Source organism: Polypterus senegalus, chromosome 8, assembly GCF_016835505.1.
Source record: "Polypterus senegalus isolate Bchr_013 chromosome 8, ASM1683550v1, whole genome shotgun sequence".
NCBI lineage: Eukaryota > Metazoa > Chordata > Cladistia > Polypteriformes > Polypteridae > Polypterus > Polypterus senegalus.
The window spans coordinates 17,998,223-18,016,091 of record NC_053161.1 but is presented as its reverse complement, the minus strand read 5'-3'; positions in this window follow the sequence as shown (position 1 = coordinate 18,016,091).

The following is a 17,869-nucleotide window of genomic DNA, read 5'->3' as shown; positions in this document are numbered from 1 at the left end:
GGTGTTTTTGGGGGTCTGGCATGGCTTGGTTTAAAGAATATCTGCTCTGTGAGAATTTATTTTTATTCCATGACCCAGGTACATGCTGTCATTCTCCTAGTGTATGCTGTGGGGTAAGCATGAGAACACTTATAATTAAATGTTTAGAGAAATAAATCTATTTAGTCTTGAGCAGAAGAGACTCTATGGACACCTAATCAAAATTCAAAAGGCATTGATGAAAAAGATCACACAAAATTATGTCAACTGAATAGTGGATCTCATACTCAAGGACACAAGAGGATATTAAATGGAAGAGAATTTAGCACTGAAGCCAGGAATCACATCTTTACTCAAAGAGTTGCAGGAGCCTGAAACAAACTACTGAGACAAGAAGTTGAAGAAGAAACTTTGACAACCTTTGAGAAGTATCTGGATGAGACACTGGGACAGCGTAACTATTAGTGTACAAACGAGCTTGACAGCCTGAATAGTCTCCTCTAATTTGTCAAATTTCTTTTCTTCTTATCTTAGTCAACACTGGAGGGTGGCATTACAGTAGTCCTTTCTTAAATAAAAGAAACATGGTGATGTAGGTATGCTGCCTTTTTCTGATCATATTTAGAAAGTCTGACAATGTGAATTTTATATTTCTGTTGCTATTATAATAATCTTTGTTGGTGCACGTTTTTATTTTTTTTTAACTTGTTTTTTTGAACTTTATGCTCCTGCACTGTTGAGTTCTTTAACATTTTTTTTAATGCTTTAAAGTTTTTGGTTCCTTTACTTTATATATTTTAGTATGCTTCAACTCACGGGAGTTATTGTATTTCAAGCAAGCACATATGTCTTACTTTGTAGGATAACATATGCTAGATTAAGTGAACCTAAGTTAATACTTCTATAAGACCATATTGCAAGCTGTTTTATTTAGGAAACTGACAGGGACTGGGAATGCTTTGTTAAGTGGATTAAGGATGAGATGCTCCTAAATAACTGTAGTTTGGGTGAATCAATCGGCATTTAAACCCAACAGGCTCACACACACATACGTCTAACTTACATACAATAAAATGTATACAGTATATATTAATGCTAATAATATTTACATAAAGCCATATGAGGGAAGCAATAGAGTACTTTCTGTTTAAAAGTAGTACCAAATTTCATTGTGGCAGCCTAAGAATTAATTGAGTGCAGGGTTAATTGAGGAGCCATTAGAAATGTTCTGGATGTGAATTTTTGCTGGAATGTGCAGGAGAGGTTGAAGTTGCTAAGAGGACAAATGGCATTCTCTGGTCATAAACAGTAAATACATTTTATTCAGCAAAGCTGTACAAGAAGTATAAAATATTTGACACTGCTCTGCGGAACTTGAAATTCACAATGTCGTACATGATTGTTCATCCATACTTTTTTTTGTTTTGTTTTTATTTTCTTTAGCAATGCCATTTTGTGGTCATGTATCTGCCAACATTTAGTTGATTTTCCATGAGTACAGACATCTTGTTTGTTGTTGCTATGGCTTGTGCCAATCACCTGGAATTTATTGCCAGCAATGTTATGTTGTTACATTTTTTCCTACCAGTGAAGTATGGTAGTGTACAGTTCACATTGTTCATTGAAATCCTTTTTGTTAGGGACTTTGTCTTCTAGTTTTGGCATTGCCCTTTTGATGAATTCTACTTGTCTTCTAATTTCTCAGTTCTCTAGTATCTAGGCTAAGAAGTATAACCTAGTGTTTGACTAATTTTCTTCATCCTGGGTTCAGATATCAGTTTGTTCACTGTCTGTATGGAGTTTGCACATATGATACATTTTCTCATGGAATTCTTCAGGGTATTGTGCTTTCCTCTCAAACACTGTGTAAGTATAGGCATGATGGTGGACTGATATAGTATCCAGGTTTGCTACACTATAAAGTAATAGCCAAGTCTACAACATGACTTTGTGGTAATTTTGCATCTTTTAAACAATTACATTAATTTAATAAGGATATAACATGAGATTGCACTTGTATAAATGTGTTTTATTTTAAAATTGTATTGATATTATTAAGTGTATTAGCTAGTCTATTTTTATAACATTGATATTTATTGTGTCATATCCAGGTTTACATAAAGAACCAAAGTGCAGTTCATCAATTTGAGTTATCATTTTATTGGTGCCTTTAGTTAGGATATAGTGGGTTGGATAATGGATGGATGGATGGATTTTATTGGTCAAAAATATTTCCAAATATCCTTAGCTATACAAGCTATAAATGTCCCAAAAGTTGTGTAAGGCTTTGTACTTCATTGTTTGTCTTCTCCCACTGCCTGTCCATATTAGTGTGGAGGGATGCTCTTTTATTGCCCATGTTGTTTTTTTCTCCCTCTGTCTGCATGCTGCCAAGCTTTTCCTTTTTCCACTGGTACATCCATGGCACTGTTGCCTTGGTGAAACCCTTGCCAGATACGAAATCATTTATACAATACTGTATACTAACAGGATTCAAACATAAATAAGTTGCAGGAGATACAATAACATTAAGGTGATTCAGTTAACAGCCAAAGAAACTCCCCAGACTCAATCTAAGTCTAGCTTTACTCATTTGTGAGACCTTGAAGAAGATTGAGAGTTGACAGTCACTGGTTTATATTAGCACTACTTATGAAGTATGCACCCAGAAAGCTTTTACAATGTATGTTTGCATATGACATCAGGCCACAAGAATTCTTCAGCATCACATACTTACTGCAGTAGCATGAAAAAATACATGTCAGCTTGCCTGTTGATATGTTTAACTTCTCTAGGTAATTTGCCAGGAGTTAAATGATGGTAGGTTTTATCTTTGTTCTGAATGTACAGAGCCATTTTGATAAAGACTTATAATGGATGGCATGCCAACATGGGCTGGGAGGCCCAGTTTACAAGTGGGCAGGAAAAGTGGCAGGGTATTCCCTGCCTTAACCAGTTTGGTAGAAGATGCCAATGTAAGAGGGGGCACACTGGCATCCTGGCGAGAATGGAACTGGGAACATTAATCAGCTGGGAACATTAATCAGCTGAGTCATGGAAGGACAGAGGGAGACAACCTGTCAGGACTACATGCTCCCCTGATGTGTTAGGCAGCTGCATCCCTGGGCACCGTTACCTGTACAGACACCCACAAGGCATACTGGGCATTGGAATTCCATGAGGGTGCCTCCAGAGGGTACTGCTAAGATTTATGAGCCCTACTTTGAGGAACTTCTGTCTAAAACACAAGTACTTCCAACGGGTTATGCCCTAACACATAACATAAAAGAAGCCATTCTGCTTTACCCAGATGAGCTGGAGTCAGGTAGAAGGAGCACAAAGATAGCCTTAGAGGTGTGGAAAAAGAAACACAAGGAGAAAAAGGATATTGTGCTTGTGTATATGTTTGAGAAAAATAATATTTCATGGTAAGACCATTAATTTGTAACCTGTGAAAGTAATAGAATAAATATGTGTAACCAGAAATGTATCTGTAAAGCAGCAATTTACCATTACTGTAATTGGCAGTATTTCAAACTAGCAGATAATACATTAATGAAACGTGTATATTAAATTCAAGTACAATTGAGAATTTAAAACACAAATGTGGATTAAAAGATATATTTTATTGAAGTATTTGAATCTGAAAATTATGCATTATCTTCATATCATTTGAAACTATTCAAAAGTTAAATGTGAGTAAACATAACATTTCTTTTAGCACCTTTCCAGTAAATCATATAATACCTGTTTTTATATTAAAAAGCAGTTTACACTCAGACGAGTGATCTGTACTAAGCTAGCAGCAGAAAGGAAAGACTTTGAGCAACTAGCATGGAGAAAAGGTTAAGAAGTGATCCTGAGAGTTTGTAAATCCCACCCCAACACCACTAACTACCACAAAGGGGAAAATAGCAGGTAAACATTTAGAACTCTCCTAAAAAATGTCCTGTGCTTAAAAAAGGAAACCAAGAGTTTGTAACTTTGCTACCTCTAAAGATATGCAATCCAATCATAAGAATAGAGTATGGAAGGGAAAGGAAACTCACGAAGAAATAAATCAGGCTTAGCGGAAGTACAAACTGTCAAAGTGCCAGAATGTTAAAGAAAGAACACATGACCTTGGTAGTGTGAAGCAAATCTACTCAATAAATAGTATATACATGTGAGTTATGCTTTAATAGGTTATATAAATATTCAGTGTATATATTTTTACTTATATTTCTGTATTTTACATACATTTATCTTGTATTTGCTGCATCATATTTTATAATTTTATATTTTATCTTGTTATATTTATTTTTTGTGCTCTTTGTTGCCCTTGGAGATGGCACCAATACTATTAAGACAAATTCCTAGTACACATTAGTGTACCTGGCCAATAAATTGAATTCTGATTCTAATTCTGATATAAAAAAGGGTAAAATAAAAAATGCACAAAAATACATGATGTGCAATGTTGAAATATATTAAGTCAATACAGTGAGAGTACTATTAAATAAATAAAGTAAAACGTGGAATGAAAATGAATTTTTAGTGAGTTAGATATGGTACTGACATGCTATATAATGCCCTGTAGTGGGCTGGCGCCGTACCCAGGGTTTTTTTCCTGCCTTGCGCCCTGTGTTGGCCGGGGATGGCTCCAGCAGACCCCCGTGACCCTGTAGTTAGGATATAGTGGGTTGGATAATGGATGGATGGATGCTATATAACAGGGATCTCCAACTTTAGTCCTGGAGGGCCACAGTGGCTGCAAGTTTTAATTCTAAACCTTTTCTTAGTTAATAACCTGTTTTTGCTGTTAATTAACGTCTTTTGAATTCATTTTAATTGCCTTGTTTTTTAAGATTTGTTCCCTTGAGTTTCTTCATCATTCCTCTGAATTGCTTCTTTTCTTTCCTTAAATGGCACCCAAACAAAATAAAATGAGAAGTGAGTGAGCCAACAGAAGGCCAACTAAGTTGGGGCCTCAAACTCCAACCAATTTAACTCCAACCAGTTACTTAATTAGGCGCAGAGTCTTGTTCTTAATTAAACCATTTCTGTAACTCCATGGCCTGTTGCTGCTCTCATTGTTCAACAGCAGACATTTTCAAAATTGTTTTTCTCTTTGGCAGCTCATTTTGTGTCTCATTATTGTTTGGCTGCTAATTAAAAATTAAATTGAGTCAAGTTAATTAAAACTAAAGCAAAAGAAGTTAATTAGCAGCAAAAACTGGTCACTAATGAAGAAGATGGTTAGAATGAAAACCTGTAGCCACTGCAGCCCTCCAGGCCTGGAGTTCGACACCTGTGCTCTAGAAAATGGGTTAGGACAGAAACAAATACTGAGAACATTGGAAGTCCAGGGAGGAAAGAACCACCTATAGCGGTCAAGAAAGGCTATAGGAGCCCATATCATTCTGGTTAGTGTTTTCGTCAACATTACATCTTGCCTGAAGAAGGGGCCTGAGTTGCCTCGAAAGCTTGCATATTGGAATCTTTTTAGTTAGCCAATAAAAGGTGTCATTTTGTTTGGCTTTTCTCTGTTTTCGTCAAGAAAAGCACTTCCAGGCGTCAGGGAAGTTGTGCAAAAGGCAGTGGTGGAAGCTGAAATCCTTATGTAAGTATATTGTTAATGTGCAAAAAGTCTTTAAAAGCTTTATTGAGCATTAGTTAGGTAATCTATTTAATACTTTGAAATATCCTAGAAGGATTGTGTTGGCAAACAATCTTGTGCACTGAACTCTATTAATAAAGTATGTTCTTTATTTTGGAATTTAAAGAATGGTATGTGAATTTCTGGTCTGGCTAGCTGAATACCTCACCATGGTCACTGTAATGGTAAAGGTACCTACAGAAGTAGCTGTGAGAAGCTAAGAAATACACAAACTGTTCTTTTCTACTTTCAAAATATTGAGAGAAGTAACTGAACACATAAAGTAAAAAGGCAAATATAGGATAGTTAAAATATTTATGAGTAAAAAGGAGAAGAAAAGGGAAATAGGCAAACACAAACTCTGAATAATGAAGGGAAAGTACAGAATTAAGTAATATTTTTAAACTTGTTTTTTTGTTTCTATTTTGTTTAAATAAGCAATACAGTATGCTCTTTTACCATCGCTATAATAAGAGCAAAGTGAGTTTAATTTAATATTTAATCCATTTTAATATTACCATACATATGAGGAAAAATGAAATTATTTTAATAATACACTTGTTCAAAAACAGTTTAAGTGCTAAAATGCTGCATATTTCTTCAAATATAAACACAGTAGAGACAACTTTTCCTGAACACGAAATAGTGCCCAAGGTGCACAAGTCCTGTAATTTAGCAATCAGGGCTCATTTTATTTATTTAGAAAATAACAAATTCACAGGTATAATTAAGCAGGTACATAATCCCTTAACTTCACTGGATGGCATGGCCACATTTGGCTTTTTTGCTTCTTCCCCTCTGAAAGCAGTGTCCAGCTGCCCTGTATCCTCTGTATACCCTTCCGTGCATGTGGTATCCATTAAAAGAGCAGGTTCAGAAGAAGACGCTGATATTGTCTGTCGATTGCCATCCTTAAAGCGTGAAGAACAAGAGGAAGCAGAGGCTTTAGAAGAAAAGGGCCTGGATTTCCAGCCAGAGGTTCAAGACAAGGCTCCAGGGTGAACTGAAAACGGGGGATGGCCCCTTTAAAACATTTTGATTCCCCTCTGATGAAGGAGTGTTTTCCACCTGAGGTAAATCAGGGGATGGTATGTGATGCTGATCACAGAAAGGCTTCAAGCAGTTAACTTTTGTTGAAGTCTGCTGATTTCTTATGCACAAGATTTTACACAGAAGTATCCCTGAAATTCCATTTTCATCCATCCATCCATCCATTTTCCAACCCGCTGAATCCGAACACAGGGACAACACTAATTCTCCAGTTTTAAAAGGACAAAATTAAATCCTAGAATTGTAAGAAGCTTTCTGAAGATGCTGCACCGCTGAATTTTAGGTGGTAGCCTCAGCAACAGCTTGTTTTAAGTGGTCTTTTAATGTATGTACATAGTCTCTTAGAGTGCCAGAAGTGGATGTGTTATGGCCTATATTATTGCCAAAAAGGTAATGGTAATGGGTCGGTGTGGTTCCCTTCCATGTAACAATAAATTGGATGTAAAACCAGTACTTGCATGTACAGATGAGTTATAAGCCAATTCAATTTGACTCAAGTATGCATGCCACTCACCCCCATGCCGGAGAATGTACTTGTAAAATTAATTTTTCTAGTTCTGTTAAAACATTTCACCATACCATCAGATTGAGGAAGATAGGTGCTTGTTCTTGTCTTTTGATTACAAATAGACTGTATAAGTTCTGGACTAGATCAGACTCAAACTTATGACCCTGGTCAGTGGTCATTTTGTCACTGTAGTTGTAGTTTTAGTGCATTCAGGTTAACATAGTTGGGAAAGTAATCCATCACCAGCACATGTACCAATATCCTTCTAATGTATGAGATACTTCAATGATGTCTGCTGCTATCACCTGTAATAGGTGAGAAATAAACAAAAGGCCGCAGTGGGGCTCTACTAACTAGAAAATGGGAGCAGTGTGATCGGCAGGTAAGACAGTGCAGACAATAATTACCATGTCATAGGTCAGAAATGACCAGAAACAGACTGAGCATGCACAATACAGTTTTCTCTGTTCTCATGTGCCCCACAAAATGGTGGCCATGGATAAAATGTAACACTTGTTTTTCATTATCTTTGGGATAACTACTTCATAGTGGAAATTGTCTGTGTTTGGGATGTACATCTCTCTACACAGGAAGTTATTGTAAAGAATATTTTGGGGTATTTTCTCCAACGCTTGCACAAAATATATGATGCCCCTGTCATATCTATCCACCGAAGCCACCGTGCAACCTTCATCCATTGGAAGGCATAGTCAAGGTCTTGCTTGGTTCCTGTGCTGAGATGTAGAAGGCCATGCATTAGGTATGGAAATTCTGTCACAATACATGAGGGAGATGCTGGTTGGATCTTGCTGTCATTGTGGGGAACCATCCCACTGGAAATATCTGGCACAGAAACAGGATGGAATGGTTGCTCTAAGCACTAAAGATATGCACTGGTATCTGGAAGGTTGCTGGTTCAAATCCAGTTACTGCCAGAAGCGATTCTGCTCTGTTGGGCCCTTCAGCAACATTGTTAACCTGAAAATTGCTCTAGGGGCACTGTACACTGGCTGACCCTGCACTATGACCTCTAAAGGTCAGGTGAAAAGGAAATTTCCCATCAAGGATTAATACAGTATATAAAATCAAAATGTCTAATTGGAAGCTGGATTACCACCATGATCATTATTATTGGATGAGATAGTGTAAACCCTGGGCATATTAGTTGTACACTTAGGAGGTTCCCTTGGGCTGGTTTGTTGTATGCATGTACAAAGTGGTTCTGCACAGGGACTCTGTGGAATATTGGGCATGTAACTTCCTGCTTTAAAAGTTCAGATTCTTTCTGTAAGTGACTAACTTCTGTTTTTTAGTTAATTTAACCAATCTATTAGACCTTCAATAACTTTCATAAAACAGTCATCTGGCTATGCACTAGATGTGACTGCCACTGCTTCTAATTGAATGTGACCTAGAATTGTGAAAGGAGCAACAGAATTACCTTCAGAAATTGTAAAGGAAGGTGATGACATCAGCAATGCTTTCTGTACCCTCTCCTGCTGACTGGCTATTGTGAGTGCTTCCTCTTAAGTAGTGGCCCCATACTCATCGCATGTAGACTGCAAAGCAGATATAAGGCCTGCAACAAAGTGTGTACATTTTTCCATGCTAATAGCTGCATCTATAAATAACCCGGAAAAGCTTCCTGCACAAAGTGGGTGAATCAGCTCCTCAAGGGGTTCCTTTGGCAGTCTTGGATGTGCATGACCAAAAGTGTGAAAAAGCATTAAATATTTTTTTCTACTAAACACTGCATTCATTTATACTATGGTTTGATTATAATCTTAGAATCACTGCTAAGTCACGGTTTTGTGAATCCTTACAAGACAAAATGAAAAATAAGTAGGGTGCTTAATGCAGTAGTGGATCACTGTCCTTGTGGAAGAGATTTCATCAGTGGCTTGTGCCTCTGCTTTTATTTCAGTTTTGCTCTTGCTACCCTGATGCAGAGCAGACATTGTCATGCTTATGCTTGTTTAGGTTCTCCTCTACTTTTTTTGGAAATATGTGAAGCTGAAAGCAAGAGACAAAAGAAGGAATAAATACAAAACTCACAATAATGGGTGTTAACATATTTAGAAGGTCAACAGTAGGATAAAACATCTTGTCTTGTGGGAAGCAGAAATACACCACTACAAAATTGTAAAGTTCATATTTTTGCCTTTGTATTTCACATTGCTGCCACCAAATATGTAAGTTTGGATTAAGGCAGATAACATAGTGTATGACTTTATCTTGTCAGACATTTTATTTACATTGAAAAGAATAAATCCACAAATACACAGGAGCAGGCATCGTTTCTACCTCTCCAACCAATTGCTAACTAAAAAGAAAGGCTGCACATACACATAAGGTTTTGTCTGCTGTTGTGCCTAGGATATAAAAGAAGCAGAGTGAAATGATCCGTGAAAGACCAGGAGATGGGAGAAACAAATAATGGGGTGAGAAAGACAAAGCAAGGGTCAGAAAAGCCAGGAAGACAAAATGAATCCAAAATGACAAGTCAGAAATGTAACCAAAATCAAAGTAAAAGTAAACATGCAAGAAGTCTTTTTGCCCTGAAAACTGTTACACTGTTGTGAACTAAAGAGTTCCAAAGCACAATAACCTCAGAAATACTCATTAGAAAGGGGTACACTGTGAAACCTTGGATAGTCACAAAAGGGCAACAAAGATGTATTATAAATAAATAAAAATATTTATTTTACAATAATAGAGCTTTGTAACAAGAAGCCCCTAAACAGCACAAAAAGCACAGAAGGCAATTCCTTCAAAATGGAGATTCCCAATGGCAAATGCAGTCCCAATGTAAAATCCAAAAAATAGAGCATTAGGTCAAAATCCATTAATTCCAACATAATGAAAAAGTGACAACCTGGCCACCCCGTTAACTTGAAATAATAAGCAGAATCAAAATGAAAGGTGCATGATTGTGCAATAAATAACAAAAGGCTATGCTCAGCAATTGGCAGCAGTTACAATGCACTAAAGTACAGTTGAGCTTCAGGGTTGGAGTTCCGTTGGGCACATGGCTTATCTCCCAAATGAGACGCCTCCTTATGGGAATGCCCTGCTTTTATGGCTAATGGACCAGAAAGGATGAAGTCAATTACCCATAATGGATGTTTTCTTGGAGCTGTGGGTTTAAAAAGGAATGGATGGTTCAGTGATTGTGTCCCCTAGTGTCCCGGGGTGAAATTGCTTACCTCTGCTGAGCCAGAAGGTGACCTTCTGACATGCACACATGACAATAGGATACAATGCCAAATAAAAAACTGAGGTTCAGCACAAGCTTGTCCAATTTGTGATAATATACAACATTACTTTCCCAATGAGCTACAGAGGGTGGCTTGGGAATCTTTCAATTCAGCAAAGTAAGTCTTCATACACGTAGTGTGGTATAGATATTGCAATTAATTTTTTTCTAGCACACTTTTCTCCCACTTGATATTTTGTCAGATAGTGCTGTTAAGGTTTTACGAGTTACTTTAAATCTAAGGGCTATTCAAGAGATATACAAATATTGTGCACCAACTTTTTAAGTGTATGACATTCCCCTTATTCTTATGTATGACATTCCCAAAACATGTGACCTGGGTAATGTGAGAATATTGTGTATTATAATCATTATCATCATCAAATTCTTCCATGTGAAGCCTGAAAACCATGTGGATTATTTAAGATCATTTACAGTATGTTAGGTAGAATGCCTATAGGGGGCTAGGCGGTCTTCTGGCCTTGGAACCCCTGCAGATTTTGTTTTTTTTCTCCGGCCATCTGAAGTTTTTTTTTTTTCTTTTTTTCTGTCCTTCGTGGCCATCTGACCTTACTTTTATTCAATGTTAATTAGTATTACCTAATTTTGTTTTCATATTTTGTCTTTTTTCTCTTTCTTCGTCCTGTAAAGCACTTTGGGCTACATCATTTGCATGAAAATGTGCTATATAAATAAATATTGTTTTTGTTGTTGTTATTACACCATTTTCTGCAGCCTAATTCTTGAATATTTGTTGTATTTTGCTGGAATTCTCAAGGACATATAAACCTGGATTTATTGTTTTCCCGGCTGGATTACATATCAGAATTTCTAAGTACAGACTAATGTACTGTAAATGTTAGGGCATTTTCCATATTTTTGTTATGCTTTATTATTGCCTGCCATAAGCATAATTAACTGTTCCCCATTAAAAAGACAAAAAAAACCTCATTTACCATGATTGACTACATTACTGACAGATGTAAAAATAATAGACTGTATTCTTATTTGAAGTTAAATATTTGATATGGTATAGTACATGGAAATAGTACTGTGTTGAACCCTCTATTTATGGAATATTATGGTGTGAAGAGAATCTGAAAGATAGTTTTCCTCTCTCTGTGAAGAAGGTCCGTAGAGTCCAAAACAAAGCTAAGATCAATGAAAGGTGTTGGCAGCTGACAACTTGGCTGCTATGAGACTTACTCCTTTACTGTGATTGTAGAGTGAGCCACAGTCTTTTAGGAATAATGAGTAAGCAGTGGTGTAATGATAAATATGTACATGCATATAAAGTTAAATATATATTATATATACTGTGTGTATATACATATCTATATCTATCTATCTATCTATCTATCTATATATATATATATATATATATATATATATGCACATTATGGTCTTACCACACATCAGGATGACTGAAAAGGAAGAAAATTAAAAGGAAGGAAAAACTGATGTGGCTGTCCCCAGTCACAGTAAGGCATTATGCAGGTATTTTTTTTGGTATAAAGGAACTCCAGTAGCATTTCTTGACACTTCTGCTGAATAATTCATTGGTTGAATGTTCTCCATGTTAGTGTGTCAGAAAGAGGATGTGCAGCATTGTTCATAATGGCACTCGGTTTTGTTTTAATTGTCTGTTTTCGCTACTACCTCCAGAGGGACCAGAGTGCATCATTTAATTGTCACAAAAGAAATCAGGCAGCAATATATAACTAAAATTGTAGGTTTGTTTGTCCCTTAATCATATTTCACTCATATGACCCCAAATAGGATAAAGTGTGTTTGAGTATATGAATGTATGATGTGATTTTGATTTTAGGATCTGGAGGGGAACAATTAAGCGGTCTTGTGACAAGAATGGAGAGAAGCATGTGAGAATCTAATACAGGCACCAAATAATTAGATATAATTTAAACTTAGGTCAATATTTTAAACAGATATGTTTTTTTCAATTGTCATGTGTATCATATTTTAGAAACATTTATGCACTTCAAATCTTCTTCTTCTTCTTTCAGCTATTCCCGTTAGGAGTTGCCACAGCAGATCATCTTCTTCCATATCTTTCTGTCCTTTGCATCTTGTTCTGTTACACCCATCACCTGCATGTCCTCTCTCACCACATCATCCATAAACCTTCTCTTAGGTCTTCCTCTTTTTCTCTTCCATGGCAGCTCTATCCTTAACATCCTTCTTCCAATATACTGAGCATCTCTCCTCTGCACATGTCCAAACCAACACAATCTCACCTCTCTAACTTTGTCTCTCAACCATCCAACTTGAGCTGACCCTCTAATGTACTCATTTCTAATCCTGTCCATCCTTGTCACACCCAATGCAAATCTCAGCATCTTTAACTCTGCTACCTCCAGCTCTGTCTCCTGCTTTCTGGTCAGTGCCACTGTCTCCAACCCATATAACATAGCTGGTCTCACTGCCATCCTGCAGACCTTCCCTTTTCCTCTTGCTGATAACCGTCTGTCACAAATTACTCCTGACACTCTTCTCCACCCATTCCACCCAGCCTGCACTCTCATTTTCACCTCTCCTCCACAATCCCCATTACTCTGTACTGTTGATCCCAAGTACAGTCGGACCTCACTAAGTCGATCTTCCCTAAGTCAAAAACCTCCCATTGTCGATTTGCTTGTTAGTCCCCGGCCGAATTCCCATAAGACCAATGTATTTAGATCTCCTCAACTCGAAAACTTTTCGACTCCCAACCTCCGTTAGTTGACTTTTCTATGGCCTTTGGGTTATTATTCTGAGGCTACTTTCCAGAAAATGTGGTCCAGAAAACCAAGAAAAGGGACACAAAATCTTATCTTAATGCATTCCACAAGAGATTAAGCGACTCTCTGAGTGTACAATGTCTATTTTGAGACCTAAAATGTCTGAAAACTAAAGGGAGTGGCAGGAATAATCCGCGTCCCTTCGGGCTCCATGAGTCATAACCAACCGGGTGGCATCTGGAATTTCCAAATTGTCCCAAGAAAGACGTTTTTAACCCATTTTCCCTTCACCTTTGTCAGTCTCTTGTCAGGAGGAGCCTTGAATAGTATTCGTGCCAGTGTGCTTCTCCATAGTCTCCTGTATGGTACGTGCCCTGAAAATGGCAACTGGTAAGCGTAAGCTTAAAACGTTGTCAATCGTGAAAAAAAAAGTTACCGTCATCAGAGCCGTTGAAAAGGGTGACAAGAAGAAAGTGGAAATTGCAAAGCAATTCGCCATTCCCCCAAGTACGCTCTCCACTTTTCTGAAAGAAAAAGAAAAGATTTTGAAACTGTACAGTGAGAAGTCATGAGGCCATCAGAAGAGGATGAGGGAATGTGAGTATCCCATCATTGAACAATGCGTTTTGAAGTGGTTTGTGCAAGTGAGGGATAGGAACGTTCTTATTGACGGGAAGCTTTTGCAAGCAAAAGCAGAAGAATTTGCCAAAGAGTTGGGCCATTCAGAATTTAAAGCCAGCAATGGTTGGCTGGACAAATTCAAGAAAAGACACAGAATTGTGTTTAATAGGCTATGTGGCAAAAGTGCGCAAGTCCCAGAAGAAGATTGCAGTCATTGGATACAGAAACTGCCAGAAATTGTTCAAGATTACAGTCCTGATGACGTCTTCAGTGCACCAGAGATCTTGAGGAAAATGTGTTTCGGTCCATTGAAAATATTGAGGAGATTGTCGAGCAAGATGCATCGGCACATTGACGCCAAATGAAGTTAACAGACTTTTTTCTCTAATTGCACTGTTCGATAGTACATACTGTAGATGGATGTACCGCAGCTCTTCCTGATTCATTTTACCCTCGCACCCCCTGTGACGAACGAGGCTGATTTCGCACCCCCTTGGTTTGAGATGAAGTATGAAAAAATATTAGTTCATATGATCGTTCATAATACCCACGCAGCACTAAGTGCATGTAAGAGCGGAAGTCATCCATTTTAACAAGCAGTGTATTGCACTGATACGAAATAGCCTGCCCATTTAATTATTTAGGAATGGATAAATAAATTAAGATTTTGTACAAATAATGTTTTTCATTTTTCTTGCTCGATGGATTCTGGCACCCCCAATCGGGAAGCGCTGATGTACCGGTATGTAGCCTACATGTATACGTATAAAACAACAATATAATAAACGGTTATACTGTATAATAATTAAGCCAGAAAAATAATGCCCTTGATTAACCCGTGCCTATTACGCCATTTTTCCTTACTCGTAAACTCCGTAAGTCGAATTCTTTGTTGGGTCCCTTTCAGTTCGATTTAGCGAGGTCCGACTGTATTTAAACTCATCCACCTTCGCCAACTTGACTCCTTGCATCCTCACCATTCCACTGACCTCCCTCTCATTTACACACATGTATTCTGTCTTGTTCCTACTGACCTTCATTCCTCTCCTCTCTAGAACATATCTCCACCTTTCCCGGGTCTCCTCGACCTGCTCCCTACTCTCGCTACAGATAAGCCATCAGCAAACAGATGTCATCAGCAAACATCATAGTCCACGGAGACGCCTGTCTAATCTCGTCAGTCAACCTGTCCATCATCATTGTAAATAAGAAAGGGCTCAGAGCCGATCCCTGATGTAATCCCACCTCCACCTTGAATGCATCACTCCTAACGCAGGCCTTGCCACTGTCACACTTCCCTCGTACATATCCTATACAACTCTTACGTACTTCTCTGCCACTCCTGACTTCTTCATACAATACCACAGCTCCTCTCGAGGCACCCTGTCATATGCTTTCTCCAGGTCCACAAAGACACAATGCAACTCCTTCTGGCCTTCTCTATACTTCTCTATCAACATCCTCAGAGCAAACATCGCATCTATTTTGCTCTTTCTTGTCATGAGACTATACTGCTGCTCACTAATCATCACCTCACTTCTTAACCTAGCTTCCACTATTCTTTCCCATAACTTAATGCTGTGGCTCATCAATTTTATCCCCCAGTAGTTACTGCATTCCTGCACATTCCCCTTATTCTTAAATATTGGCACCAGTACACTTGTTCTCCACTCCCCAGGCATCCTCTCACTTTCCAAGATTCCATTAAACAATCTGGTTAAAAATTCCACTGCCATCTCTCCTAAACACCTTCATGCTTCCATAGGTATGTCATCTGGACAAACAGCCTTTCCAGATTTCATCCTCTTCATAGCTGTTCTTACATCCTCCTTGCTAATCTGTTGCACTTCCTGATTCACTGTCTCCACATCATCCAACCTCTTCTCTCTCTCGTTCCCTTCATTCATCAGCCTCTCAAAGTACTCTTTCCATCTGCTCAACACACTCGCCTCACTTGTGAGTACGTTTCCATCTTTATCCTTAATTACCATAACCTGCTGTACATCTTTCCCTGCTCGGTCCCTCTGTCCAGCCAATCAGTACAGGTCCTTTTCTCCCTCCTTAGTGTCCAACCTTTCATAAAACTCATCATATGCCTTTTCTTTAGCCTTCGCCACCTCTCTCTTCACCTTGCGCTTTATCTCCTTGTATTCTTGTCTACTTTCTGCATCTCTCTGACTATCCCACTTCTTCTTTGCCATCTTCTTACTCTGTATACTCTCCTGTACTTCCCCATTCCACTACCAGGTTTCCTTTTCCTCTTTCCTCTGTCCAGATGTCACACCAAGCACTCTTCTTGCTGTCACCCTTGCTGTAGTTGCCCAACTGCCTGGTAACTCTTCACTACCACCCAGTGCCTGTCTCACCTTCTCTCTAACATGTCCATTGAAATCAGCTACAATTACCACTTTCTGTCCCATGGGTACACTGTTCATCACTTCATCCATCTCACTCCAATCTTCTTTCTCACCCATTGCACACCCAACTGGTGTGGTATTTTCACTAACAACATTCATCATCACACATTCAATTTCCAGCTTCATAATCATCACTCTGTCTGACACTTTTTCCACCTCCAAAACTCTCTTGACATACTGTTCCTTCAGAATAACCCCACACCATTTCTCCTCCCATCCACACCATGATAGAACAATTTGAATCCACCACTGATCCACCTGGCCATCTCTTGCACGCACATTATATCAACCTTTCTTCTCTGCATCATATCTGCTAACTCTCTCCCCTTACCAGTCATACTGCCAATATTCAATGTTCCTACCCTCAGTTCCACTCTCTTTACTTTCCTCCTCTCCTCCTGCCTCCGGACACTTCTCCCCCCTCTTCTTCTCCTTCTTCGGCCAACAGTAGCCCAATTTCCACCAGCAACCTGTTGGCTAACAGTACTGGTGGCGGTCGTTGTTAACCTGAGGCTTGACTGATCTGGTATGGAAATTTGTATTGTTGTCCGCATTTTGATCTGGCAGAATTTTACACAGGATGCCCTTCCTGACGTAACCCTTGCTTGGGACCGGCACGAAGAATCACACTGGTTTATGCATCCCCTGTGACTGGGTTATTTATGCACTTCAAATAAATTGTAAAAATAGTAATACATTTGTTTTAAAAATGTCTTTCAAGGTACCCAAGCATAATTTATGTATCTATGTGTGGAATAAAATACCAGACAAATGAAAGATACAACAATAACAAGTACAGAAATATAAATAACTAGCAGAATACCCGCGCTTCGCAGCGGAGAAGTAGTGTGTTAAAGAAGTTCTGAAAAAGAAAAGGAAACATTTTGAAAATAACGTAACATGATTGTCAATGTAATTGTGTTGTCATTGTCATGACACACACATATATAAACATATATATACACATCATATATATATATATATATATATATATATATATATATACACATATACAAATATAGACATATATATACATATATACACATATATATATATATACACATACATATATATATATATACACACACACACATATATACATATCTACATATATACTGTATATACACATATATATACAAATCTACATATATATCTACATATATATATTAGGGTGGGACTCGATTAAAAAAATTAATCTAATTAATTAGAGGCTGTGTAATAATTAATCTTGATTAATCGTATGTAATCACACATGAAAATTTGCCCCAAATTGCAATTTTTTTTTTTAATTTAAAAGGGTTTTAGTGGGCGACAGAATCAAATAATAGACATGGACATGAATATTGTAAACTCAAGCTCTTTTAATTTCTGAAAAAAAATGCTTTTAAACTGCATTTCAATTCAAAACAGAAACAAAAATATCATCACTGGCTAAAATTGGGCAGACTTAAAAATAAAGTGGTATTTTAATTACTTTAAGTACATTTTCAGAATGGTATTGTCTTTAAATAATAATAACCAAAATTTCAACATAAAGTGCAGTTTTTCTTCTTTAAAAAATAAGTCAGAAACATAAAAGGTAATTTGACCAGCTTAATCTTTAAACTCTGAGTAACCTTAGCCAAAATTATTTTGTACATTAGGCTAAAACAGTGTGATCAT